The sequence below is a fragment of the Triturus cristatus genome, chromosome 4_2 (genome assembly GCF_964204655.1).
Source record: "Triturus cristatus chromosome 4_2, aTriCri1.1, whole genome shotgun sequence".
Lineage (NCBI taxonomy): Eukaryota > Metazoa > Chordata > Amphibia > Caudata > Salamandridae > Triturus > Triturus cristatus.
The window spans coordinates 943652063-943678780 of NC_140586.1; positions in this window are offsets into that span (position 1 = coordinate 943652063).

Below are 26718 nucleotides of genomic sequence, written 5' to 3' on the forward strand. Positions count from 1 at the left end.
ACATCTTGTTGGCGGCTGACACTCCTGAGTTGTGTGAGAAGTGTACGTTATCCTTGCTTTCCTTTTTGGCATCCCACAATCACAAAGTGTCGAGGAAGAAATTGCAATTCTGTAGACCAAAGGTGACTTATTTGGGTCACCTTTTGTCTAAGGAGGGGCGTGCACTCACACCAGATCGTATTCAAGCAATTTTGGACACGCCAGTACCTTCCACACAGAAGGATGTGCGTGCATTTTTGGGTCTTGCTTCTTTCTGTAGGCAATGGATATTGGGGTTTTCACACATAGCTAAGCCATTGTTAGGACTTTTGACAAAAGATACCCCAATTCCTCTTCCCTGGTCAAATGAGTGTGAAATTGCCTTTCAGCAATTGCGACAAGCCCTTTGTTCAGCATCAGTGTTAGGTACCCCTGATTATACGAAGCCTTTTACATTGTATGTACATGAGAAAGATGGATGTGCATTATCAGTTTTAGTGCAGATGCACGGCGACAAGCAGCGCCCTTGTGCATATTTTTCGGCTGTACTTGATCCTGTTGCCCGAGCATTGCCTGGTTGTTTTCGCTCGTTTGTGGCGACAGCTGTGTCAATACGCCAAAGCGAGGGGATCGTGTTATCTCATAAGTTGTTGGTATTAGTTCCCCATGCTGTTGATGCCCTGCTTAATCAGACAAAGACGCAGCATTTGACCAGTGCTCGTTTAACGGGATATGAGTTGACGCTTTTGGCTCCTCATATTACGTTAAAGAGGTGTGCAACGTTAAATCCAGCCACATTGTTGCCGTTCCTGGAAACTCAGTCTGAAGCATGAGAAGCACATGACTGTATTCTTCTGACTGAGGAACAGACAAAGGGTCGTATTGATCTCCAGGATACGCCCTTTACAGATGTAGATGGAGAACTATGGGTGGACGGATCATGCCTGAAGCTACCAGATGGTACGACTTCAGCAGCGTATGCAATTACCACATTACAAACAATAGTGGAGACAGCACGCATACCGCAGAAATCAGCTCAAGCAGCGGAACTGATAGCATTAACACGAGCATGTGAGCTCAGTGCAGGATTGTGTGTGAATGTTTATACAGATAGCCGCTATGCCTTCGGAGTAGCGCACGATTTTGGCCTACTCTGGAAGGAGAGAGGGATTCTAACGTCACATGGAGCACAGATAATGTACGGGGAGTTAGTTCATAACCTTTTGACTGCATTAACATATCCAAAGAAGATCGGTATAGTTAAATGTAGTGCCCATAAAAAGGTGGTTGATAAAGTTGGAGAAGGGAATGCTTTGGCAGACCGGGTGGCACGAGAGACTGCGATGCAGCCTGGCTCTACTGCAATGTATGTTGTGAAGTCACAGGCAGAAAGATGGCACGATGCTAGGAGAGAAGTGCTGGAGATACAGAGGACCGCTTCCGATAAGGAACGGGAGCAGTGATCAATGATGGAGAATTAGATGACGAAGGGTGTTGGAGAAGTAAGCAGATGGATAAATGGAAGTTACCCACAGCTTTTGTACAACCTATGGTTCAGATGGCACATGGACTAGCGCATGTCGGAGCTTCCGCAATTGTCAAATTACTCACACGAGTTTGGGAGCATCCGGATATCGCTAGTACGGCACGGAGGGTAGTGCAGACCTGCATGATTTGCCTGAGGTACAACCCCGGAAAGGGTACACGAGCTCCAGCAGGAGGATTTGCAACACCCACTGCACCCTTTGAGGTTTTGCAGATGGATTACATTCAGCTTGAGCGCTGTAACAATCTGAAGTATGTTCTAGTAGTGGTTTGTGCCTTCAGCAAATGGGTTGAGGCATACCCTACGAAAGACAATACTGCAATGACTACAACCAAGATGCTATTGAAGGAGTTCTTCCCTCGATATGGTGTTTGTAGATTGTTGTGGAGTGATAACGGACCTCATTTTATAGCAGACGTTATCAGGTATGTCCTGAAAGGACTGGGAATTACCCAGAAATTTCATGCAGTGTTTCACCCTCAGTCTGCGGGATTGGTTGAGAAATATAACGGTACTTTGAAGCTTAAGATCGCTAAGATCCAAGCTTCGACTTCTTTGACTTGGCCAGACGCTTTACCGCTGGCATTATTGTCAATTAGATCGATACCGCATTCTCGGACCGGTCTCACGCCATATGAGATCGTGTTTGGACGCCCAATGAATATTTGGGGTCCACCGAAACCGAAGTCAGTGTATGATGTACCTTGTGTAATGATGAATGATTATCTGGCACAGTTAACGGATAATTTGGTTTCTATTCATCAACAGGTTCGAGAAGCGCTCCCTGATCGGTCCACAGGTGAAGGACATAACCTCCGGCCTGGAGACCATGTTATGATCAAGGTGTTTGAAAGGACGAACAGTCTGGAGCCGAGATGGGTTGGTCCTGAGCAAGTCTTGCTTGCAACGAGGACAGCTGTGCGAGTCTCTATTCGGAAGAACTGGATCTACTCCTTGCACTGTCGTAAAGTGCCACCTGGATTAGTGGAGCCTGCTGTATTGACCGACCATCGAGAAATCTTGACTGCAGAGAAAGGCCGTGCTGTGGAACCGAACGACACTGAGGAGCTCTTCCCGGACCAAGCGATTCCTGGAGGAGGAAGATATCATCTCAGACGGAGGAAATGATTTCTTTCTGTATCAGGACGTTGTCAGAACGGCCCTTAGGTTAGTGAAACGGAGAGCCAATGAGGCAAGGGGGGGGGAATCAGCCCTGCATTAGTGTAGTGACACCCGTCTTGGCCCGCTGGTGAAGAAATCAACGGCTGCCTAAGGGGAAGAGTTCTGACAACCTTTTAGTTTCAGGAAGATATTGACTTTTACTATAAAATGGTGAAGAAGAAGATTTTTTGTGCGACAAGCTTTATTATCATTGTAGCTATTGTTGGTATAACCACGTGGTTTGTTGAGGATGTGACTCCTGCCCGTGAGTTGCTTGTTTTGACTTCTCCAGTGCCTGAGGAGCACTACTTTTACACCCTTCCGTATCAAGAATTGAAGCATCGCCAGTCTTATTTGAATAATACTTTCATCCAGATGTTGCATCATACCCATGTTGCTACGAACTGTTGGATATGTGGTATGATGCCAACTCATCAGAAGAAAGGAGGAACGCCGTTCATACCTCTTCCTTTCTCTCATAATGGCTCTTGTAGAGCATGGTATACCTTGCTTTTTGCCACTCGGAAACCTACAGTGGGACGACTGCTTATTAGACTTTACAGGGAATGTCATCAAGACAAAGAAGTCTATCCACAAGCGAATGGGACAATATGGGAGTGGGAAGAATATCGACCAGACAATGAATCAATCCCCTATATCTTCACGAACACCAGAGACACTGCTGGGAATGAACAATTTGTGATTCAAGTGGCACAAGCTCAAGCGGACCTGTGTGTTCAGAGTGTGGGTCATATTCCTGTTGGTGTTAGTGACTGTATTATTGTTTTGAATATAGATGGATTAAATAATAGTACTTTCTTAGCTTCCCATAATACGTATTTCGTATGTGGGAATAAGGGTTATTATCGCTTACCAGCCGGCTGGTCCGGAGTATGTTATGTAGCATTCTTATTACCCCCTGTATTCTTAGCGCCTGCATCCTATCATAAAGATTTGAAGTTATTGAACAATGTAACTGTAAATAGGTATAAACGTACTCTATCTATTGATGATGTTGATCAAACTGATACTAGCTTACAGCAGTATGTTGATTTTAACTTAGGATTGTTTTTCTTTGTTGGAGCTGCCCTAAATAGTAGGAAGGTTCGACGATTAACAAGAGTTGTAGAGGCTGTAACGAATCAAGCTGCTGTTGCTCTTGGGAATCTTACGGAAGAATTACAAATCACTAGAATTGTTGCGTTACAGAATCGTATGGTATTAGATGTTATGTTAGCAGACAGAGGTGGAGCATGTAGAATTATCGGAAGTAGTTGTGTATTTATTCCTGACCACACGCCATCAGTCTATAACGCTATTAATAAATTGCATAAAATCGCAGCTGAAATTCATACAGAAAATGGCACTTGGACCTTTTCTGGATGGTTTTGGGCATTGATCACTACATGGGGATGGAAAGTCTTAACTGGTCTCTGTATTATTGTAGCAGTTCTGTTTTCCTATTGCATCTGTGTTCAGTGTGGTCCCTTAGTCTGCTCTTTATGTGTGTCATTCTGTATTCCTGATAAGAAAGCTATTGCCAATGTCACCTATCAGAAACATTTAAACAAATAGGTGGAAGAGATGATGAAAATTGACATATATGATGATTATCCTAACAAGCCGAATGTCTTCAGTAAATGCTGAAAGGGTCGCCTGTTGAAAACTAAAACAGCGATATGATTAAGCATTCACTGAAGACATAAATTCTCTTTAGTTAAAATGTGTTTCTTGTCTTATGCTGACTAATGTCCGGACTCCATTTTGTATTGTCATGTCTCCACGTGCCTTGCACGAGAAGAGTCCTACCTTTTCGCTAGTTGCTCTTTATTCTGCCTAGTAACAGTCTATAAATAGCTCCTTTGTCCGTCTGGCGCATGCCCAGACTTGACCAGATCTGTTATCAGTTAGTCCTTGTTTGACCATGTTTTCGCGGGTGTCGCAGCCTGGAATCCTCAGAGTCGTATGTTGCTTTTATGGTCCACCTCTCGATACCACCACGGTCTGGGTTATATTCACAGACTCCATGGAGTGATCAAGCGGGGGAAGGAAAGGATGGGGACAGCGGGGAGGGAGACCTGTAAAGAGAAGTACACTTGCTCAGACATCAGGAACATATAACATCACCCTTAATGCTTTTCTATTCTCATACCAAGCAGGCACCAACGGATATGAAGTATACCTGTAAAGAAAACAAAGGCTTCTGCTTGTTTCGTCAGCAGTCAGATTTTTAGCAGGTTTCAGTCATATCTATAAACAAGAACCACAGAGGTTTATCAAGAGCCGGTACCCCCCCCCCCTCCTTTCTCTCTTCTCCCGACCCTCTCAATAGTGATCCAACACCTACCCCAGTAGGCTGGGAGTTGAATGGTACAGGAGTGCAGAGCTGACAGAAACGCACGTTCCCCTGTAGTAGTAACAACAGAAAACACAACACCCTTGTGTGAGTGACTTCTTCATACAGCATTAATTTCACCAAGTACTGTATTGTCAACCAACACGCCTCTCTGGACGCTTTTCATAAAGGACAAACAATGTCACACAACACGCCTCTCCGGGCGCTTATCAGGAAGGAAACACAATGTTTAGCTCTCCGTCTGATATATCTCAGACTTGCTAGTCGTTCCGCAACCACTTGAATGTTTAGAGTGCTCTCAAAATCACCAGGCTCTAGTGTACACTGTTGTCACACTCTCACACATTGGACATCATTTTACGTAGTTTTCACGAAGGAAATGGTGAACACAAGGAAGGCTGAATGTTATGGGCACCAAACGAACGCTAGCGCACAGTTCTGTTTTCTATCCAGGAAGTGATTCCCCAGCCGGGGCTCCTCGGAAGGAAAAGGGTAAACCCGCCCGCAAGAATCCTGTATGGATTCCGCCAACGGGAGGGATTGCGCCACAACGGTAGAATAGCTGCTTCTGCTGAGAAGCCCTGGGACCCAGGAAGGGGTATCAAAGAGACTTGGTGCAGATGCACCCTTACCGGACCTTCATACGGCAATGCTCCTCAGCGTCTAGAGTAACCGGCACCCAGGCGAGCATCCAGCCCCCGGAAATACCTTCTCCCGCGTCGCGTTGACGTCATCGCCGCTCCGTAGCCGAGGATCATGGGTAATGTAGTTGCGAGGCTCTTCGGGACTCGGCTCTCCCGCTTTGCCTCTTCAGTGTATCCCGACGTGGCCCCTGACAGTGGGCTCAGGAAATTGTTAACTCCGCCCACATATTGATCCTGTATCGAAAATGTCCATAAATGGTAATGAATTTTGCTCTGTTGTATCCACCCACTTATGATCCCCTCTGTTGTGTATAAAAGGGGACCACGTACGCAAGTTCTTTGTGCTACTCTATGCAATACTGAAGAGTGTTGTGTAGGTTGTAGGACCACCCTTAAGGGTTAATAACCTCTGTCTTTGTATTTGCAGTTTCCGTGCCAACTTCCTTCTAGCTTTTGTTACAGGAGAGCGAACCCTTGTATTCTGCGGGCCTAGCTGGGGCCTGTACTCATCATTAGGGCTTTCTTGGGACTGGTAGGCTACTACAGAAGATTCATACCCAAATTTTCTCAATTAGCTGTTCCCCTAACAGATCGTCTAAAAAAGAATAAAGAAGCAGAATTAAGGTTACGTCATCCCTCCTAAGCGGTCCTATTGGATTTCTATATCTTACAAAACATTCTCACCTCAGAACCCATCCTTCGCACTCACGATTTTGCAAAACCTTTTATTCCCAAAACAGAAGCTTTAGGAGTTGGCTTAGGTACGGCACTGTCCCAAAAAGATGAAAGAGGAGAGGAAAAACCTGTCCTATATACGGCTGCATGCTATTTACCCAAGAAAAGAACGATGCTACAGTGGAGAAAGAAGCCTTAGCTATTAAATGCACTCTGATACTACTTGGAAGGATAGGAAGTTGCCCTATATACATACCATGCTGCTCTTGAAAGGATGGCTCATAACAAGCGTAGAAACCCTCGCATACTAAGATGGTTCCTGGCCCTCCAGCCTTTTCGTTTTAAAACTCAACACCATAAGAGAAGGGGGAGAACAAAAGAAAGACGCCAGCATGGAGGAGAGACAGGAGCGAGACCAGCAAAACAAAGAGACATCAGAAAAGAAGCTTCGAGTCTGCGCCACACTTGAGGAGAAGGATCGGCAGGACCTCAGCAAGGCAGAAGAGATCCGCTATGTGTGGTTCGCCACCGAATGGTAGACATTGCCAGAGATACGGCTGCAGCCCACAGCAGCTCAGGAGAGCTGTGCCTAGTGCGGTGAGAGCTCTGAGCAAGGTGGGGTGCATCATTGTGGGGAGTACCTGCATGAAGGGTAAAGGGGAAAAACTGGAGGCCCATGCATGTGTCTTAGAAAGTGCCAGTATACAAGTAGGGGGAATATAACATGAAATTCTCCATTAAGTTGAGCACAGGAACTGAGCGATCCAAAGCTTCAATTTTTTTCCTCTTTATTTCCTTCCCTACCTTCTCCTTTTGCACTTATCTGTGAACTTCTTAATAACCTTGGGCACTCCCTCTGGTCCACAATGACGCTCCTACCAGAGAGAAAAGTGATACAGAGTGTTTCGAATCCTTCATCATTGGTGACCTTTTGACGGGAGAAAATAGTAATAGAATAGAGTAGCTTACACATCGCATTGTCCCTATTTATTTTGGAGGAGACTGCCAGTGGCCCCATCCCTCAAGAATCCTGTGGAGAGAAAAAGGAAACCATTACTATGCCTGTCAAGACCAAGAAGCCGCAGGCCTCACTCCTTACCATTGGAATTATGTTTATATTATTGATTTATAAAACTGCAACATCTGAAAGAGACACCTTAGTGATAGATTCCTTACCTTAGAATATCCCCAGGCGTCATACTGGATCCGGAAAGTTATGCTTAGCAGTACCCATGCGCGTCAGTAGGTGGCGTCCTGCGGCTCTGCATCCGTCACTGGCGTCGTAAGCGCCAAGATGACGTCACAGAGAGTACTTAGGCTCCACCCAACACCTTAGCCCCGCTGAAAAAATAAACCCTCAAAGACACCAGCAAGAGAGCCAACTGGTTCACCTCGGAACTCCTAGCGTCAAAGCGCACCTGCCGAATGTTGGAGAACATATGGCACAGTGAGAAGTCACCGGGCAGCCGCGCAGCCCACAAAGATGCCATCTGCAACCACCACCACCTCATCAGGACCGCCAAGAGGACCTCCTTCAAAGACCGCCTTGACAACAATGCACACAACAGCAAGGAGCTCTTCAACATCGTGAAGGAACTCTCCAACCCCAGCTCCAATGCCAACGACATCCCGCCGTCGCAAGCCCTGTGCGACTCACTCGCCACCTTTTTCCACTGCAAGATCGCCGACATCCACAATAGTTTCAACCCCCGGACGACCCTAACAAGCCCCAACACGTGGGACCCACCACACCCCACCGACCACGACCCCCTGACAACCTGGGCCAACGTGAGCATCGGAGACACAATCAAGACCATGGGCACAATCCACTCCGGCTCGCCGTCTGACCCTTTTCCACACCATATCTTCAACAAAGCCGGCAGCTCCATCACCTCCCACCTGCACAACATCATCAACCTCTCCTTCGAGACCGCGACCTTCCCTGAAAGCTGGAAACACGCCGAGATCAATGCCCTACTGAAGAAACCCAAGGCGGACCCGAGCGAACTCAAAAACTTCCGGCCCATCTCCCTGGTTCCGTTCCCAGCTAAGGTCATCGAGAATGTCACGTTCTGTGTTCCCAGGTTCCTCGGAGCTGTGCTGATGCCAAATGGGGTCCACCTCTTGACCTCCCCAAGTCCGGATATATATATCAGCGCGGACTGGTGAAGTGGTCAAGCGAGGGAAGGAAAGGGTAGGGACAGCGGGGAAGGAGATCTGAAATGAGAGAGAGCGCACTGTTAATATATACACCCCCAGAGACTTTGTGGACCCCGTGTGATTCCCGAATGGATGCCTCCCCACCCCTACCTGAAATGAGAAGCAGGGGAACAGAAAAGTGGATGCGGGGTTGGTCGTGGTGTGGATTACCTCTGGTACCAGGAATCACGGAGACCGGTAGGATCTCTGTGAGAAATACAGTCTTTCCTCAACCAAAGATGGAGGCAAACCAGCAAAGAAATGAGCGGGGTTGTGTCTTACGAAAAGTGTACCAAAACCCCAAACTCATTTATACCCCGACATAACAACCAGTGATGATACAAGAAAGCAATGTCTCCCAGTGGGAGTCTTACTGCCAACGGAGTGTGTCTCCTCCCGGGAATCCTCCAACAGCAGGACTCACCAAGGACTCCGGCGTGGTGATCAGTGGCCAATCGCGATGCTCCTCTGCATGAGACGAGGCAACCGTCTCTCCAACAGAGGAGCTACCAGGGAACTCGCCACTACCGGGTTGAAAGCTGGCACACGAAGCCGTAGTGCTCCTCTGCACGAGACGTCGCAATCGTCTCACCAACAGAGGAGCGAACAGGGAACAAACAAATGCCGGGTTGGAAACTGGCACGCGAAGCTTTATTGCTCCTCTGCACGAGACGTCGCAACCGTCTCTCCAACAGAGGAGCGAACAGGGAACAAACAAATGCCGGGTTGGAAACTGGCACGCGAAGCTTTATTGCTCCTCTGCACGAGACGTCGCAACCGTCTCTCCAACAGAGGAGCGAACAGGGAACAAACAGATGCAGGGTTGGTATCTGGCACGCAAAGCTTTATTGCTCCTCTGCACGAGACGTCGCAACCGTCTCTCCAACAGAGGAGCGAACAGGGAACAAACAGATGCCGGGTTGGTATCTGGCACGCGAAGCTTTATTGCTCCTCTGCACGAGACGTCGCAACCGTCTCTCCAACAGAGGAGCGAACAGGGAACAAATCCGGAGTCGGGTTGAGAAGGCTCAGGCAGGATACTCACAACTCTGAAACGGGAGCCTCCGGAGCTGGTCGACAGGACTGTACGTCACACGGAACGCCGTAACTGCATACAGCATGGGAATAACCAGCGCCTGTCCGTCCTTCCGGGTTCCCAGATATAGGCGTGGCACGCGCATGCACGATGCGTGTCAAGCGTCTTGCGCTGTGCCTCATGGGAAACGTCGTTTTTTCTCCCGGCTGCCGCCGGGAATGGGACAGTCAGTGTTTACCGGGTGCTCGGCCTGACAGAGAAGATAGTCAACATCCAGCTCACCCGCTACCTCGAAGACAACAGCATCCTGGACCCCGCCCAGTCAGGATTCCGCAGCAACCACAGCACCGAGACCGCCCTCATCGCCGCCACAGACGACATCAGGATCCTACTGGACAACAGCGAGACGGCGGCCCTCATCCTTCTGGACCTCTCCGCCGCCTTCGACACCGTCTGCCACCGCACACGACTCCACGACGCAGGGATCCGAGACAAGGCCCTGGACTTTTCCTCCTCCTTCCTCTCCGGCAGAACCCAGAGAGTCCGCCTCCCCCAGTTCCAATCCGAAGCCTCCGAGATCATCTGCGACGTCCTGCAGGGATCCTCCTGACATCACGACCTCAACATAATCTCCTACGCCGACGACACGCAACTGATCCTCTCCCTCACCAATGACCCCCTCACCGCCAAATCCAACCTCCACCAGGGAATGAAGGCCGTCGCAGACTGGATGGAGGATAGCCGCCTTAAGCTGAACACAGACAAGACGGAGATCCTCATCCTTGGGCCCAACCCCTCAGCATGGGATGACTCCTGGTGGCCCGCATCGCTGGGGACACCCCCCGCACCCACCAACCACGCACACAACCTGGGAGTCATCCTCGACTTGAAATTCACCATGACCAAACAAGTCAATGCTGTCTCCTCCACTTGCTTCAACACCCTCCGTATGCTCCGCAAGATCTACAGATTGATCCCGACAGACACAAGGAAAACAGTCACCCAGACCCTAGTCAGCAGCAGACTCGACTACGGAAATGCCCTCTACGCCGGAACCCCGACCAAGCTCATCAACAGGCTGCAAAGAATCCAGAATGCCTCTGCACGCCTGATCCTCGACGTCCCGCGCCGCGACCACATCACCCCCCACCTGAGGAACCTGCACTGGCTCCCTGTCGACAAAAGAATCTCCTTCAAGCTCCTGATCCACGCACACAAGGCACTCCACAAGACCGGCCCAGCTTATCTCAACAGTTGACTCTCCTTCCATGTACCCAACAGGAAACTCCGCTCCGCAGACCTCTTCCTGGCTACCGTCCCACGCATCCGTAGAACCACTGCCGGAGGCAAATCTTTCTCCCACCGTGCTGCCAAGACCTGGAACACCCTCCCCCTCATCTTAAGAGAAACCAAAGACCTTCTAGCCTTCAGGAGACAACTCAAGACCTGGCTGTTGGACCAGTAGCAACTGCACCCCCCTCTCCCCATCCTCAGCGCCTTGAAACCCTTGCGGGTATGTAGTGCGCTTTACAAATTATTTGATTGATTGATTGATTGACCCATGCGCGTTGACGTCAGTTCTTTCTTTTTCAGCACCAGCAAGCGCAGATCCGGATAGAGCACGTACCTAAGTCAGTTTTTGACGGTCTTTTGAGGCTTTTTGTGTCGCCCCTTGTTTCTCCTGGTGCACGTAGGGATTCCTGGATTTAAGTCTTGTGGGGCCTGCCGCCGTAATATGTTGGTGGCGGACCCCCACGATGTTTGCCTCTACTGCCTGGAGACGGATCACGACTCCCGGGACTGTCGGGCCATGGCCCCGAAGACCTTGAGGAAATGGCACCGGAAATTGCTGGAGGTCCGGCATTCCCACCGCCGCTCTGGGTCTAGGGGTCGTTCCCGGGACCGCTCGCGGGACTGTGGTCGTCGCTCCTCGGGCTCCAAGTCTTCACCCTCGGATTCTGGTAAGCGACGTCATAAAAAGAAGTCGAAGAAGCGTGCTCGCTCTCCGACGTCCCCCCATTGCTCCTCGGAGGCAGACGAGGGGGACAGGGGTTCTACCCCTGCGGCTCCTCTGGAGCCTGGGAGTCCCACGGTCTACCCGCCATACCCAGGTCCGTCGGTGACTCCTAAACAGGTGCAAGAGTTTCTTGCTGCTATTGACTGCCTTTTTAGGCCTCGGGCTGCTGCTAGCGCGCCTTCTTGCCCTGCGGTCCTGTGTCCAGATCCTGTTGGCACGTCGGCGCCGCGGTGGATCCAGCTTCGGCGCCACAGGATCCTACACCGTTGGCTCCGGCCCCGGTGCCGTAAGGTGCAGCGTTGCTGGCTCCGGCCCCAGCTCCGCCCTCGGCGCCGCAGTGGGTGCCGTTCATTCCACCCTTGCCCCGGTTCCAGGACCATTTTGTTCCTGCCTGGGATCCGCCTTGGGAAGCGGCACCGGTCCGGCGCCGTTTCTGATGCCGTTTGTCCCTTCTTTGGCTCCGACTCTACTGCCGCGACCGGCCCGCCTGCGCCGGAGGCGGGAGAGGACTGGGCAGGGTCCGAGGACCCCCTTGCCCGGCAGTGTGATTCCGAGCAGGATTGGATGGACAACCTGGAAGACGCAGGCGACCTCAATGTCTCTTCTGACCCGGGGTTTGCCTCTCCCCCACCTACAATGGAGGAAGGGGCTTCCTACACAATGGTGCTCCGTCGGGCTGCTGAGGCCCTCAACCTCGACCTCCCCACAGTGGCCCTCAAAACCAACCTCCTCACCGAGGTGCTCCAGACGGTGTGTACTTCGTCGGAGCTGTTGCTCCCCTTCAATTACGCCCTGACCGAAGTCCTCTTGGGCACTTGGTCGCATCTGGCCACAGGGGGCCCCTGTAGATAAAAATGCCGCCAGACTCCGCCGCCCGGCACCTGGCGACCCGGCCGTTCTGACCACCCATCCCACACCTGAGAGTCTGGTCATCCAGGCCTTGACATCGCAGAGTTCCTTTCCCAGGGCTCGGCTGGATAAGGACTCTAAGAAACTGGAACAGTTTGGTATGCGGTTGTTCTCTTCGGCCAGCTTGGGGCTGCGGTCGGTGAACACCGCCTGCTTATTGGGCCGCTACTCCCACACAGTGTGGGATACCGTTGCTCAAGTGTTGCCTCAGTGTCCTGAGGAGGTCCAAGCTGTCCTTTCTCAGGCGATTGCTGAAGGTAAGGATGCGGCTAAGTTCGCCATTCGGTGTGGTATGGACACCTCCGACTCATTGGGTTGGGCGATTTCTACTACTGTGGCGTTGCGACGCCATGCCTGGTTGCGTTCTACTGGGTTCTCGCCCGATGTTCAGGGCTCGCTCATGGCCATGCCTTTTGATGGCACCCGCCTGTTTGGCGATAAAGCACTGGAGCGTTTTAAGGACTCGCGGGCCACGTCCAAGTCCTCCCGCCTCCCAGCTGCTCCTCCCTCCCACTGAACATAAAAGGTGGTGTCCGCGAGGCGGGGAGCTCTGACCTGGTCAGAACCGGTCGCTCCTCCCGCCGCGTGGCCCACCCCGAGTGTGCCCGGGATCTGCTTGCCGCCGCCGCCAAGTTTGTATCTGCCCCTGTAATTGTTCACTGCTCATTTACATCGTCTACTGTTGTACCAGTATTGTGCCTGTAACTGTTTTCCTTTCATTTGCATCGTCAACTGTTGTACCCCTGTGCCCCTGTCCTCGCTCCCAGTGTTGCGCCGTATTGTTTCTGCCCCCTGCCCCCTGACCTCAGTATTGTTTTGTGATCCTGCATTTGTTTTGTGATCGTTTGCATCGTTGTGCCCCTGATCGTTCCTGTGCCCCATCGCCGTTTTCTACCGCTGACCCACCCCGCTCCCTGCTGCTGCTCCCCCGCGGCCCCGCCCCTGTTCCCTCCTGCATCACCGCTCCCCTCCCCACTCGCCACCCCGCTCCCGCCTCCCAGCTGCTCCTCCCTCGCTCCGCCCCCCCACTCTCCATTTATGGCAGAGTCAGCACGTGCGCGCAGCGTTCACGCGCAGCGGGTGCGCCAATGGTGCGCCGAAGGTGCGCCAAAGGCAAGCCCGTCTACGCCCGTCCGTGCCTGGACCGCGCCCAGCGCCAGACCCCCTGGCCCCCGCAGACGCCAGCCCACCCGCCGGACGTACGACGCCGCCACCCTCAGCGCACTCAACACCGGCCGACTCCTCGGCTGCCACCGAGCCACCCCAGGACGCACCCACGGACCCTTCACCTGCCAACCCTGCAAGTTCTCCTGCATCCGGACCTGCACTGCACCCGCACCCGCCAAGCCGAGCACCAACAGCAACCACCTGAAGTGCATCCTGCTCAACACCCGCTCCGTCCACAGACACGCCATGGAACTATGGAACCTGCTCGACACCACATCTCCGGACGTCGCCTTTCTCACGGAAACCTGGATGAACGCCTCCTCAGCGCCCGACATCGCCATAGCCATCCCGGACGGATACAAGATCACCCGAAGGGACCGCGTCAACCAGACAGGAGAAGGCATCGCCATCGTCCACAAGAACACCATGCGCATCACGACCAGCTCCGACGACATCCTCACAGCCGCCGAACACCTTCACTTCCAGATACACACCGACCCCAAGACCACACTCAGAGGCACCCTCATCTACAGACCCCCAGGACCCCGCACACAATTCAGCGAAGACATCGCAGACTTCATCAGCCCACACGCCCTCCCCTCCGCCGACTACATTCTCCTAGGGGACCTCAACTTCCACCTGGAGAACAACTACGACAACAACACCACCACCCTGCTGGACAACCTCGCCAACCTCGGACTCAAGCAACTTGTGAACACCCCCACCCACTACGCCGGACACACGCTCAACCCAATCTTCTCCTCCAGCAAGTACATCTCCTTCAGCCACTCCACCGGACTCCACTGGACAGACTACAGCTGCGTCCACTTCAGCTTCAGAAAGACCACGACCCACCACCTCCGGCAACAGGTTCCCCGCAGGAGCTGGAACAAGATCACCACCGACCAGCTCACCACATCACTGAACCAGAACCCTCCCGCCAGATCAAAGGACCCCAACCAAGCAGCCAACAAACTCACACAGTGGATCACCAACTGCGCTGACGACCTCGCACCCCTGAAAAACCATCCCAGCAGGCCCGGAAGCAAGAATGCCTCCTGGTTCAACGACGACCTCAAGAACTCCAAGTAGAACTGCCGCACCCTCGAGAAAGCTTGGCGAAAAAACCTGACCACAGACAACATGACCGCCCTCAAGCACGCCACCCGCAAACACCACCAGCTGATCCACACCACCAAGAAGTCAGCATTCAAGGATCGACTAGACAACGACGCACACAACAGTAAGGAACTCTTCAGCATCATGAAAGAGCTCTCCAACCCCAGTGCCGGAAACAACAACATCACTCCCTCACAAGACCTCTGCGATTCACTCGCCTTGTTCTTCCACGGCAAGATCGCAGACATACACAACCGCTTCGGCGAACAGTCCACGCACCCTACCACAGAACCAACGCCCCCCACCATCACCCTCCGCGCCTGGACCCCGGTCAGCACCGAAGATACCATCCGCACGATGAACACCATCCACTCCGGATCGCCAACATACCCATGCCCCCACCACGTCTTCAACAAGGCCGACTCCGTCATCGCACCCCATCTCCGGGACATCATCAACTGCTCCTTCAACACCGCCACCTTCCCGGAAAGCTGGAAGCATGCCGAACTCAGCGCCCTCTTGAAGAAACCTTCAGCAGACCCCACCGACCTCAAGAACTACCGCCCCATCTCGCTCCTCCCGTTTCCTGCCAAAGTCATCGAGAAGACCGTCAACAGACAGCTTGCCGCCTTCCTCGAGACGAACGGATCCCTCGACCACTCACAGTCCGGATTCCGAGCCAACCACAGCACCGAGACCGCCCTCATCGCAGCCACTGACGACATCCGAACCCTGCTCGACAACGGGGAAACAGCGGCCCTTATCCTCCTGGACCTCTCCGCAGCGTTCGATACTGTCTGCCATCGCACCCTAGTACAACGCCTCAGCAACGTCGGTATCCAAGAGAAGGCACTGGAGTGGATCATCTCGTTCCTCGCCGGAAGAACCCAGAGAGTCCGCCTCCCCCCGTTCAGATCCAAAGCCACTGAAGTCATCTGCGGCGTACCACAAGGATCATCACTCAGCCCTACCCTCTTCAACATCTACATGAGCCCCCTCGCAGCCATCGCACGCCAACACAACCTCAACATCATCTCCTACGCCGACGACACCCAGCTGATCCTCTCCCTCACCAACGACCCTGCCACCACCAGAACCAACCTACACAAAGGGATGAAAGAAGTGGCCGAGTGGATGAAGAACAGCCGCCTGAAACTGAACTCAGACAAGACGGAAGTCCTCATCCTTGGATCATCACCCTCTGCCTGGGACGACTCCTGGTGGCCCCCGGCCCTAGGCAGCGCACCCAAACCAACGGACCATGCACGCAACCTGGGCTTCATCCTGGACTCCTCCCTCTCGATGACCAGACAAGTCAACGCCATCTCATCATCGTGTTTCAACATCCTACGCATGCTCCGAAAGATCTTCCGATGGATCCCCACCGAAACCAGGAAGACGGTCACCCAAGCACTCATCCCCCGACACAGCCACATCTCCGGACACCTGAGAGACCTGCACTGGCTCCCCGTCAGCAAGAGAATCACGTTCCGTCTCCTCACCCACGCCCACAAGGCCCTCCACGACCTGGGCCCCAGGTACCTCAAGAACCGCCTGACCTTCTACACTCCCACCCGCCAACTGCGATCGACCAGTCACGCCCTCGCCGCGGTTCCACGCATTCGAAGAGCCACCATGGGAGGAAGATCCTTCTCCTACCTGGCAGCCAAGGTTTGGAACTCCCTCCCCATCCACCTCCGTCGTACCCAAGACCACCTCTCCTTCAGGAAGCAACTCAAGACCTGGCTGTTCGAGCAGTAGCGGACCCCCCCCGCCCCCCCAAGCGCCTTGAGAAATTTCTTGATTGATTGATTGATTGATTGGGTCTTTCTGCAAAGACCCCGGCCACTCCCGGGTTTCGTTGTTTTCATGGGCAAGGCAGAGGCACCCAGGAACGTTCCTTCAACAAGCCTGTGCAGAACCAGCCCCGGCGCGGACGTGGTCGCGGCTTCCGCAGGGGCGGGTCTGAAAATCAGCGTGTGGTTCAGTCCACCTCCACCCCCGCTGCTCCTACCTCCAAACCTTCCTAGTCCGAGCTTCGTGGAGAACCCCACTTCGGTGGGTGGCAGGATCTGCCACCACCTCCCCCACTGGCGCGACATTATGTCGGACAAGTGGGTGCTGCAGATAATCCACAAGGGTTACTCCCTTCCCTTTCAGTCCTCCCCTCCAGCCATGCCACCTCTGTGCCACCGCATGTCGGGGGATCATTTGGTTCTTCTCAAACAGGAAGTCATGGCCCTCTTGGCCAAAGGGGCCATCGAGTGCGTTCCCGGGCAGGAAGTAGGGAGTGGTTGTTACTCCCACTACTTTCTGGTTCCCAAAAAGGACAAGGGGGGCCTGCGCCCTATCTTGTGCCTCCGGGACATCAATCGCTGCCTCCGGAAGGAGAAGTTCAAAATGCTGACTCTGGCTCAGGTCATGGCTGTCCTCGACCCTAGTGACTGGATGGTAGCGTTGGACTTGCAGGACGATTATTTTCACATTCCCGTCCTGCCGGCCCACCGGCGTTACTTGCGGTTCATGGTAGGCCAGGACCATTTTCAGTTTGGCGTGCTCCCCTTTGGTCTTACCAGCTCCCCTCGGGTGTTCACGAAAGTGATGGCGGTGGTCGCAGCCCACCTGCGCAGGTCAGGGGTGTCAGTCTTACCCTACCTCGACGACTGGTTGTTGAAGGCGGGCTCGCCCCAGGCAGTCGTCAACCACCTTCATACTACGGCCGATCTCCTGCAATTGCTGGGGTTCTCCATCAACGTGCCGAAGTCGCACCTGAGTCCCTCTCAGAAGCTCCCCTTCATCGGAGCGGTTCTGAATTCGACGCTGTTTCGGGTTTATCCTCCCGAGCAGGGAGTCCGGGATATTCAGGCTATGATTCCGATATTTCGGCCTCTATCCCGGGTTTCAGTCAGGATGACCCTACGGCTTCTGGGCCTGATGGCCTCCTGCATCCTGCTGGTGACACAAGCCAGATGGCGTATGCAGGCTCTGCAGTGGGACCTGAAGTTCCAGTGGGCACAGCATCAGGGCAACCTGTCCGATCACGTCCAGATCTCAGAGGGCACTGCTCGACAATTGAAGTGGTGGCTCACGAATCGAGATTGGGTCAGTGGCAGATCCCTCTCCCTTCCCCAACCGGAGCACACAGTGCTGACGGATGCGTCCCTCCTGGGATGGGGAGACCACTAGGGAGAGGCGGAGATCAGAGGCCTCTGGTCTCCGGCGGAGTCCCGGCTTCATATCGTTTTGGAGCTGCGGGCGATCCGACTTACACTGAAAGCATTTCTTCCCTCTGCCCGGGGAAGTGTGGTGCAGGTGTTCACAGACAACACCACCGCCATGTGATATTGCAACAAACCGAAAAGAACGCGCAATATCATCAGTTCTGTACGTTGGAATTTCCAAGGCGGCATTCGCTCGGCGACGCTTTTCGTTGCGAGTGGAGTTGCGGTCTGTTGTACGCCTGTCCGCCTATACCACTTCTGCCCAGATTGCTGAAGAAGATCAGGTGCGACCGTGCCCAAGTCATCCTTGTGGCTCCGGATTGGGCACAAAGATACTGGTATCCCCAGCTACTCAGCATGGCGGTCGATCTCCTGATCCGTCTGCCTCTTTGGGAGGATCTTCTGTCATAGCAGCAGGGGACGGTCCTTCACCCGAACCTGTCCAGCCTCCACCTCCATGCGTGGAGATTAAGCGGCGACAGTTGACAGATTTCGACCTTCCTCCCAAAGTCTGTGATGTTATTTTGGCAGCCAGGCGTCCCTCCACTAAAACGGTAAACGCCTGCAGGTGGATCAAATTTGTGGCATGGTGCACAGCAAAGGCTGTGGATCCCCTTTCTGCCCCTCTTTCTGAGGTCCTTCTGTTCCTTCTATATTTGGCCCAGCAGGGCTCTGCTGTGGGCACTATCAACGGTTATCTTTCGGCCATCTCCGCCTTTCTACGGCTTCCAGATCAGCCTTCTCTTTTTAAGTCCCCGGTTGTTAACCGTTTCCTCAAAGGCATTACGCATACGTTTCCACCCGTGCCTTTCATAATGCCTCAGTGGGACTTGAATCTTGTCTTGACCTTTCTGATGTGTGCTCCCTTTGAACCCCTTCATAACTGTCCCTTACGTCTTCTCACTCTCAAGACGGCTTTCCTGGTAGCTATCACCTCTGCCAGAAGGGTGAGTGAGCTCCAGGCTCTCCCTTCCAAACCTCCTTTCCTCTCTGTTCATCCGGACAAGGTGGTTTTAAGGACCTGCCAAAGGTTGTCACGCCCTTCCCCATCGGGCAGACCATCACTTTGCCCACCTTCTTTCCGCCTCCGCATCCCTCAAGGGAGGAGGAGAGGCTCCACCGTCTGGACCCTAAACGAGCGCTCGCAATCTGTCTGCAGTGTACACAACAGTTCCGGCTGGATGTCCAGCTCTTTGTTGGATACTTGGGTGCCAAAAAAGGTCAGGCAGTGCACAAGCGGACTATCTCCCGGTGGGTCGTTCTGTGCATCAAAGCATGTTACTCGTTGGCTAAGTAGGAGCCTCCTGTGGGTCTGCGTGCCCATTCCACCAGGGCAACGGCAGCAACTACTGCCTTGGGACGCGGCGTTCCCTTGCAGGACATTTGTCAGGCAGCTACGTGGGCCTCGCTGCACACGTTTACCAAGCACTACTGCCTTGACAGTCAAGTCCGGAGGGACGGCTTCTTTGGCCTTTCTGTGCTCCGTGACTTTCTGGTGTAATCTTGTTCGCAGACCCACCACCGGGGTTGGAATTGCTTGGGTATCTATTCTAAGGTAAGGAATCTATCACTAACGTGTCTCTTTCAGATGCATAAGTTACTACTTGTGTAACGATATATCTGTAAGAGACATTAGTTTTTTTTGTTTTTTTTAATTTTATTTATGCATTTTCAAAAGTAAAAGAATAACAACATACATTTATCCAGATTAGAGCATTGGAACAGCATGGGCAGGACAGAAAAAACAAAAAATTCAATTTTACAGATCTTGGTGCTACAAAATATGATAGTGCAGATATACACAGACATGACAGTTATTAAAAGTACCTTTTGTAGCCGTAGCAGCTAGAGCAATCTTACAGTTCGTAGCAGGCATCAAATGTCAGTTATTGATAGCAGATAAGACGTGAGTGGCCCACAAATATCTCGAGGCTTAGACGTTGTAGGCAATTCCTCAGCATAACCAGTGAGCTGATCTCAACAGTAAGTTAGGTCCTGCAGTCACAGTTTGGTGGTAGGGGCCGGGCTGCCTCCCCAGCATATGGAGACTCTGCGCTTCGCCAGTAACAGTGCTATAGACACAAGCTTCCTATTAGATGCCTTAATCTTAGAGACATTACCCAGCAGGCATACTTGTGGACTACATTCAATTGGTTCCTCTACCATCCGGCATAAAATTTGCATGACTGAATTCCAATACTCATGCACTTTGGGGCAATCCCAAGCTAGATAACAAAAATTAGCACCAGGCACACTGCAGCGTTTACAATTGTCGGTGTCTCGCAAACCATATTTATGAAGTTGAGTGGGAGTGTAGTACAGCTGATGCAAGTATTTAAAGTGAACCAACCACAAATTACCATTCGCTATCAGCTGACCCGTTAAGTGGCAACTGGCAACCCACTCATCTTCAGATAGCGGTGTGGATACCATAGCATTCCACTTAGCTAATGCAGACACATCCCCAGCAGCTACCTCCCTCTGCGATGTCTGGTAGAGTTTAGTGACCAGCTTGGCTCTGGATGTACCATTATATATAAGCTGTAGCGCTTCTAGTGTCGGTGGCTCTGAGGGGAACTGCGGATAATGCGCACGCATAGCAGAATGCAGCCTAGTGTAGACAAAGCGATGCATGGCGGTAACAGTACCCCGGGCGCTTATTTATTATCTGAAGTTATAAATTGACCTCCAGGGAATACAGTCTCCATTGTGGGCATCTCTATATCCCTGAGGGTCTTTAATGTGCTAGGTTCCCCAGTGACCGAGAGATCCGAGTGATGCAGCAGCGGCATGCTGGGCGCGTACAACGGCAACCTCTGTGCACGCTTGCCCAGTTCATCCCAAGCCCTAGATGTGGTTTGTACGGTGTCAAACTCCCCTTTTTCGAAGACCGTGTGTCTGTTAACAATCATGGCTTTAAGCGGTAATGGGTGCACAGCACCTGCCTCGACCGCTACATGTGGGATATATGCTGGGTCATGCTGCCAATAGTAGGCGTAATGCGCCTGCGCGCAAAGATAGTAAAGATGGAAGTCAAGCTCAGCGAACCCCCCCCTGCTCATAAGGGAGGTTGAGGATCTCCCACATAAGCCGAGATTTTTTGCCTCCACAGGCCAATGTGAGCAAGAGGGAACACAGATGATCAAAAACATGTTGCGTTAGATATACAGGAACGTTTAAGAAAAGATACAAAAAGCGCAGAAGAATCACCATCTTCATCAGCGCTATTCGGTTCGCAAATGACAGTGGCAGCTTGATCCAGCGCTAACTTGCTCCTCAAGTCGCGTAATGGCAGTGCCAATGTTGGACTGTACAACAACCTGTGGAGCCATTTTCCCAAATATTTTACAGTGTCTGTACACCAGGATAAGGGGTTGTCCATGTCGAATGGACAGGTGCAATCCGTGAGTGGGAACACAATCGATTTAGACCAGTTGATGCCCAGTCCTGAGAACCGCTCAAACCGGACATACTCCCGTATAAGCTGTGCAAGATACCGTGCAGGTTCGCGAACATTCAGCACCATGTCATCCGCATACATGGAGACTGCAAGAGGACACTGTAGTAAATGCAATGCGGTTTGAGCATGGCGCTGCCTAAGAATACAAGCTAACGGTTCAAGAACAAGAGCAAATAACAAAGGTGACAACGGGCACCCCTGTCGTGTGCCACGCTGCACTTGAATTGCCTCCGATAATTGCCCGTTAATTCTGACCCGCGCTTCAGGATTGGTATATAATAATTTTATCCAATTAGTAAAAATAAGGGGGACCCCCATGCGATGTAGAATAGTAAACATATATGACCAGGAGATGGAGTCAAAAGCTTTGGCAGCGTCAAGTAACACCGCCACCACCGGTAGAGTGGGCTTCAACACATGCATCACAGCAAAGAGCGTGCGCAAGTTATGCGACGTAGAGCGGGTTGGGACAAATCCCGATTGGTCAGGAAGCACCATAACCGGAATAAGTAATTGCAGCCTGGTTGCCAATACATTTGCTAATATTTTTACATCCGTATTGATTAGAGATAAGGGTCTATGTGACTCGCAACCATCCAGTGGCTTCTCAGGTTTTAAGAGTGCAACGATTAGAGTGTCGCGCAGGGTTGGCGGTAAACATTGGCTCTCATATGCGTCCTCGAATAGCTGAAGGAGGCATGGGGCCAGCTGGTCAATATACTCTTTATAAAACTCAGCTGGTAACCCATCAGGGCCCGCAGCCTTCCCATTGGGCAAATCCTTAATGGCATCCCGCACTTCACCCAATGTGAGCGGATGCATCAGAAACTCTTGTTGTCCTCTCGACAGCCATACCAAGGCAATATCGTCCAGATATTGTTCAGGCTCCACTGCATCTGCGCTCGGTCGTCGAGCATACGTCTTGGTGTAGTAATCCTCAAACGTGTGCAGTATAGTGGGTGTATTATAATATGTGCCATCATCTGTAGCAATCGCCTGAACCATATATGCTTTAGAGCGAGGTTTCAGTATATGGTTAGCTAATATTCTCCCCGGGCGGCCACCTTCCCCATAATAACGTGCTTTCCACCGGCATGACAAATGATTAATCTCTTGATCAGCTGCGTCGTTGTATTCTATGATTTTTCCTTTGATAAGGGCCAGTGTATTAGGATCTGCCTGAGCGTCATATTTGCGTTCTAAGTCCTGCAATTCGCGATCGAGAGCTGTCATCGTGCGACGCAGAGATTTTAAAACCCCTGCTTGAAGACCAATACATGGCTCCCTAATCGTGACTTTGAATGCTTCCCAGAGCATCTCCATAGTTTGGATGGAACCAGTATTAAAGAAAAAATAGTTGGATATGGCCTCACAAATTCCTTCCCGATAGACCTGATCTAACAACGAGGCCACCTGCAGCTGCCATTGAAAAGGAGGGGGAGGGGCGTTGTCTGGCTACGAATGAGGTGAGACGCACGTCGCGGGGGCTCCGGCAGATCGCTACCTTTCCGAGCCATCATCGGCGGAGCTGGGGCCCATTCGCTGCCATTTTCTGGGGTACACAGGTGGCGGACGGTCCACAGCATCTCCTGCCAAGCGGAGGAAGTTGGTGCTACACCGGTTGCAGTGACACGGCTGTGATATTCCGGCCTTCCCTTCCTACTGCCAGCAGCCGCCATCTTGTGAATCAAGGGCTGGGGACACACTGCGGGACCGGCAGGACCAGCATTGACCCTCATTGGTGCCGCGCCCTTCTGGTAGCTGCAGCGCGGCCTCTCTGAGACGGCGGAGACAGCGGGGGATGGTGCAGGTCGCCTGGAAGCCCGACGATCGCGCCTGCTGTCTGCCATTTTGTGAGTGGTGCGGACCGGACTGCAGCGGATGGTGGCGAAGACTAGACTGTAGCAGAACATGGTGAGCTGCCGGTGGCTGGGCGGCATGGCGGTGAGTGGTGCTCCTACTAGACAGGTGGTGGACGAGAACGGCGTGGGGAGGACTTTTGCTGCGGTGGGCCCAGCACGACTCTGCTCCCAGTGTCCTGTATTTGTGGCGCAAAGGGGCCCTGCGCCTGGGGTTGACCGGAGACTAGGCTGCTGCCCGTTTGATAAAGGCCGCCAATGTGCCCGCGCGCCCTGCCTCTCTGCGTGACCGTTGTGTGCCAGTGGCTTGAGAATTCCCTTGTAGGGGAGTCCCCCAGAGGCACTGTTGGCTGTCACCTGTCACCCATTGGATCGCCCCCGTGAGCCGCCCGCCGATATTGTCGCCCACCCGGCTTGATTGCCCAGCCTGCCCTTTCCACTGGCCTGAAGCCGCCCCTGCGCTGCCCTTGGGAGGACACTCTCTTGCATAGCCAGTGGGGGGGGCCTGTTGCTGCGCTTGTGCATCGCCCCCAACTGTGGCCACTTACCTTGCCGGACTGCTCCTCTGCACTGGTCTGGGGACTCTCTTGTGTGGGGGCTCACCTGCGACATTTCGCCCTGTGTTGACAGTGTTGGGCCGCGACCTACCAGAATGCACGTGACTGGGGTCTGACAGGAGACTGGCCTGATCCTGGTACGCTTGCTTCTACTCTTGGGAGGCAGCCATTGGATATATACCTGCTGGAGTGGCTGCGAGACCCGGCTGGGGCATTGTGCTGTGTCTTGAGGGTCCAGCCGCATATTCCCGCGGGCCGCTGTGAGATTTGCAGGAATGCTGTTGGATCGACGGGGGATGCTGGACTCGCGTGTGGCTGTGTGCTGCGAAACTGTGGCGACAGACTGAGTGTTGGGACTTCCTATTCTGAACTGCCTAGTTTGCCTGGGTCTGCGGTGGGGCCGGACACATCTGGGGGGTCCTGTGGCAGGGGACGGCGCTTCCCCTGGGACCCGTGATTTGCAGACACCGCGAATGGTCCTTCGCTACCCTTTGGGACTAGAAACCAGCTGAACAGCCGCGGCGCAAGAATGACACGCACTAACAGAGGCAAAGATGTTTCAGGGCCAACCCCCAAAGACAACTCGGTGGCGGCAATGTGGGGCAAGGTGGGCCCGTTCGCCCCCACTGAGGGGCAACCGCAGGCTGGGGGGGACTCGTCACCGGTGACACAGGCTTTTATGACCTCCTTCATGTCCGAGTTGAAGTCTGAGATTGGCTCCCTGCATACCGAAGTGCACTTCTGTGTTCGGGAACTCCGGAAAGAGGTCACAGATCTTGGCGAGCGTGTAGACGGGCTGGAAAAGACGGTTGACGCCCGTACGGAAGACCAGGAGCAGCTTTGGCAGCGCTTAGCTGTCCTGGAAGACCAACACATAGAATTGCAACTGAAGCAGGAGGACCTGGAAAATCGAAGTCGCCAGAATAATCTCCGCATCCGGGGGGTTCCTCTCGGAGCGGAAGGGAAGGACATTATGACCTACGTGGCACGGCTGTTACACGAGGTGTGGGGTGATGATGACGCTTCCCCGCCGGGTTTGGATCGGGCTCATCGGGTCTCCGGGCCCGCGGGCAGGCCGGGCCTCCTTCCTGACATTTTAACCAGGGTCCACTTTTTTACAGAAAAAGAAGCTATTTTTCGGGCGGCACGAGCAAAGCAAGATCTCACGTACGAGGGGAACAAGATCCAGATTTTTCAGGACCTGTCCCCCACTACCCTGCGACACCGCCGTGACTTTAAGCCTGTGACGGACAAGTTGCGGAGCATGAACATCTCCTATCAGTGGGGCCACTCCTTTGCCATTATATTTGCATGGGAGTCCAAGCATAAGGTGATTCGGCCCTACAAAGATGTGGCGCAACTACTCCGACTCCCCTCCTCATGGCCCGCCAGTCCCACTCGTCCTTCGCCTTCTGCACGGGTGCCTGCTAAGCCGACCTGGTCAACCGTGCACTGGCGCAGACGCTCACCACCCTTAAACGAACAAGAGTCCTTGCAGGCTAAACAGGACATTATAGAGCACATTAGGTCCTTGGAAGGCGACAAGTCCGAGTCTGGGCCAGATTCTCCAATCCCTTGATCAACAGCTCATACACCCGTGATGGCCCTTGGAACCCTCCTCTGGGAGCATCGCTCCTTCTATTCTAACTCTTTCTAGTCGGACTTGATGTTTGGTATGGGGGCCTTGACGTTACCCCAGCTCCCATTTCTTTCTTTTTTGCGGTGTAGCTGGTGCCAGAGCACTCTGCCTGGATGAACTGGAGAGCAGCGGACGACGTACCCCCCTCTGTTCCTGAGAGAGTGATGTCTCTGGGCTTATCCGAATCTTGGGGTGTAGGCGCCTGCGACTGGAACAGGACAATGTGACTCGGTTGGCCAAAGTTGGTTACACATCTTTCTATTCTCTGTCTTCCTACTTGTCTGTACCTTTTCTCTTCCTTTTTTTTGGTTACTAGGTATGGCGGACGGCTGACCCCAAAGCTACGACGCGCACTTGTTGACAGAGTAGGCTCACTCCTGCATCCCCCTTCCATTCCTCTGCAATGCTTTCTGCAGTGGCATGATGGACTAATTTGGGATCCGTTTTATTTATGGCTCTTCCCAGCCCTTAATGTCAAGGGGCTCAATTCTCCCAATAAGCGACAACTGGTTTGGTGCTACCTGCGTCAACATAGCCCAGACATTAGCTTTCTGCAAGAGACCCACCTGCTGCACATAGATACATAGTATGGCGCACCCAAACTACCCCCTCCAATTCTGGGCCACAACAACTATCAAAACGGCTGGAGTGGCTATTCTATGCAGATCTGGCATCAGGCAGGGGGACCCCAAAGTCTTTCGCAGTCCGTATGGATGTTTCATCAGGGCGGGGGTGAGGATGGGGAGATGCCTACTTACACTATGTAATGTCTATGCGCCAAACCAGATGCAGGACTCCTATCTCCGAACACTTCTGCGGGAACATGTGCCATATATTGCGACCCCTCCCTAATTTTGGGGGGAGACTTTAACCTTGTGTGGGATTCTGCGATGGACCGTAGTGAAGCTTCTTCCAATGGGACGGGGGCCATGTCCTCCACACTCCGGAAACAGATAACAGAACTTGGCCTGCTGGACGTATGGCGATACCACTCTCCAGAGGTGCGGGATTATTCGTACTACTCCCACGTTCACCGCTCGTACTCGCGTATTGATTATCTTTTTATTTCGCACGACATCATGAGGGACACGTTGGGGTGTCTATGTCTGACATATCGCTATCTGACCATGCCCACGTGGAGATCCTTCTGCAGGATCCGGCCGCTTGCCCCCCC